Source organism: Lycium ferocissimum, chromosome 8 (genome assembly GCF_029784015.1).
Source record: "Lycium ferocissimum isolate CSIRO_LF1 chromosome 8, AGI_CSIRO_Lferr_CH_V1, whole genome shotgun sequence".
Classification (NCBI taxonomy): domain Eukaryota; kingdom Viridiplantae; phylum Streptophyta; class Magnoliopsida; order Solanales; family Solanaceae; genus Lycium; species Lycium ferocissimum.
Genome location: NC_081349.1, coordinates 53,231,562 through 53,234,838, shown reverse-complemented (window position 1 = coordinate 53,234,838; position 3,277 = coordinate 53,231,562). Strand labels below are relative to the sequence as shown.

At 42.7% G+C, this 3,277-nt stretch overlaps 1 non-coding gene across 1 annotated transcript; it reads right to left on the bottom strand.

Annotated features, from left to right (window-relative positions):
- Positions 1–899: 899 nt before the first annotated feature.
- LOC132069045 (small nucleolar RNA R71) lies at positions 900–1,005 on the bottom strand. The gene has a single exon (XR_009417613.1). It is a non-coding gene; the product is annotated as a small nucleolar RNA R71 (small nucleolar RNA).
- Positions 1,006–3,277: the final 2,272 nt, after the last annotated feature.

Below are 3,277 nucleotides of genomic sequence, written 5' to 3'. Positions count from 1 at the left end.
ATAGTAGAGATTCATATAGAGATTAAGTGCATTCATATAATGATCCATTAGAAGTATATCAAGATCAATACCCATGATCATACACTCTATCTAAAGGGGACACAACCTTAGTTTCTTTTACCATAAATTCACAACCAAAGCAATAGTTAGCAATTAGTTACTAAAAACCCAACTTTTACCAAAATCATCGGATTAAGACATTAGACCTAAACATAGCATTCTACGAATTTAGTAACCTTTTCACACCCTATTCCCTGTGGGATTCGACCCCAACCTTGTTGGGTTACTATATTTGACAACGTCCGCGTTATACCATTAATAGGTGTAATTTGAGCGTATCAAATTTTGGCGCCGTTGCCGGGAATACGGTTTTGAAATTACTAAATAGTGTTTGCTTTATTGAAGTCTTTTGCTTATTCCATCACACCTTGTTTGCTACTCTGTGTAAACCAGGTGAACATGAATCAGAATCAGCAAAATCAACGTGCTGGTAACCAGGGGAATCGGTTGAACAATCAGGCGAATGATTCAGATGATGAGAATGTTTTCGCTGAGCTTGTTCCAGAGGAGGATTATGCATCGCTATTGTTCAGCCTCGAGTTGGAGCTGCTTATGTGAAAATTGATTCCTCTCTATACCAGTTGTTGAAGCTTGAGGGATACTTTCGGAACTCTACCGAGAATGACCCTCAACGTCATTTGCAGAATTTTGTGGATGTGTGTGCTAATCACATCCAGAACAACGTTCCACAAGATGCTATTCGGTTGAGGTTATTCAAATATTCCTTGGCTGGAGAGGCAAGAACATGGTTCGAGAAGCTGCCCCGAAATTCGATTACTTCATGGGCAGAGATGGTGGCTGCTTTTCTCACAAAATGGTACCCCCTAGCAAGAAGGCTGAAATTCGGGACAAGATCTATGAATTTAAGCAGCGACCGGGGGAACAATTATATGAAGCATGGGAGAGATTCAAGGATTATTTGCAGAAGAGCCCAAATCATGGTTTTTCGGATAACATATTAATGGAGAAGTTCTACCGAGGGTTAGATCCGGTGTCGCGATCGATTTGCGAATAATGCGGTGATGGTTGTTTCATGAACAAATCTTATCGACGGGTGACCACCATACTTAACAAGCCGACGACTCATAATCGGGCTTGGCACTCAAACAATGCGATGTGGTACCGTTTGGTAGTGCTATGATCCAAAATATAGTGAAGGAGAATCAAGATACCCAGCAAACCTTGGCAGAACTTGCAACAAATATTTCCTTGCTGACGAAGAAGTTTGATGAATCCCAGATCAAGAAGGTAAATGTTTGTGAGGAAGATGCAGTTTTACCAAAAGGGATGTACCATACTCAAGATGGTCCGTTCCACGAAGGGCCCCCTATGCAGATTGAAGATGCTAATTATGTTAATAACTCTCAAGGGGGTTACCAGAGACAGAATTACCAAGGTGGTTATCAGAGTCAGAATCAATGGAGACCTCAACAAGGTCAAGGTGCTTATAACAACTCTGGGAACTACAACAATAACTATGGTGGTGCGAACCAAGGGAGCTACAAAAACAGTAACAATTTTGGGAACAAGAGTTCCAATCCTTATATACCACCGAAAGGGAAGTCAACAGAGCAAGGTAGTTCGAAGGTTGAATCAATGCTTGAGAAGATTCTGGCAAATCAGTCTAAGTCTGAGAGGACTTTATCTGGGCTGACAGAGATAGTGGGTTCCCATACAGCGGCTATTCAGAAGCTCGAGTCACAGATGAGGGATATTTCTAGAGAGCAACACCCTCCTAAAAAGGGAGGACTTCCGAGTGACACTATTCCAAATCCAAAGAATGGGGGAGGCGGTGTAGACCATGTGTTTGCCATCACTACTAGGAGTGGTAAAATAATCCAAGGGGTTGAAAAGAAGGTGATTGATCTTGAGCCGATAGATGAAGAGGATGAGGTGCAATCTGAAGCACCCATTATTATTGCTGAGAATGCTACTGACAAGCAGGTTACTGATACTCCGGAGATTGCGAAGGCAGCTGAGAACACGAGCAAGCAGCCTGTAAAAGGGGCTCTTCGCCCTTTGACTCAGCTTTTCAAATCTACACCACCTTTCCCTCAGAGGTTGGTAAAGAAGAAGGAAGATTCTAAGTTTGAGAAGTTTCATGATCGGTGAAGCGTAGTTATCTCTAAATTTTCCCTTCTTGGAATCTTTGTCAAGGAGATGCCCGATTTTGCTAAATATTTGAAGGACTTGCGACCAAGAATAAAACGGTTCAACATGAAACCGTAAGTTTGACTCACTGTGTGAGTTCCATCATCTCAACTACTACTGTTCAGAAAAAGGGAGATCCTGGGGCGTTCACCATTCCTTGTTCTGTTGGGCACCATGATTTTGCTCGCGCTTTGTGTGATAATGGGGCGAGTATTAATTTGATGCCCCTTGCTATATACAAACAATCAGGTTTGGGGATGCCAAGGCCGACTACTATGAGGTTACAAATGGCTGATAGGTCTATCAAAAGACTGTTGGGGTGGTTGATGATGTACTTGTGCGGGTTGGTGATTTTATGTTGCCGCCGATTTTGTAATTCTTGGTTGGTGCTGTTGATAGGGACATTCCTATTATTCTGGGGAGACCTTTCCTTGCTACAGGGAGAGCTCTGATGGATTCGGAGAAAAATGAAATCAAGTTCCGAGTCAACGATGAAGAAGTGACTTTTCAGGCCAGCAAAGGGATGAAGTTACCAAGTGCTTACGAGAGCATTTCGGTAATTGATTCGGTTGACGTTATTGATGAAGCAGTGGAGTTCAAGATGGAAGAAGAAAGTTTGGGTGAAGCTCTAGCTGGTATTCTCGTTAATTTTGATACTGAAGACATGGAAGGTTATGTGGAGACAGTAAATTCACTTGTTGGGTTGGGATCATATTCTTACCAACCAAAGAAGCTGAATCTTGATCTGGAAAATAGAACAACTCCTCCAGCAAAGCCTTCGATCATTGAGCCACCTAAATTGGAGCTTAAACAGCTTCCCTCACATCTGAAGTATGAGTTCCTTGGTCCGGACAATACATTGCCAGTGATTGTGTCAGCTCTACTGACTGAGGAGCAGATTTTACAGCTTTTGGAGGTGTTGAGGGAGTATAGGCGTGCTATTGGTTGGACCATAGCAGACATTCGAGGTATTCCATCTGGGATCTGTGAGCACAAAATTCAGTTGGAGGAAGGTAGCAAACCGAGTGTAGAGCATCAGAGGCGGCTGAACGAGAATATGCAAGAG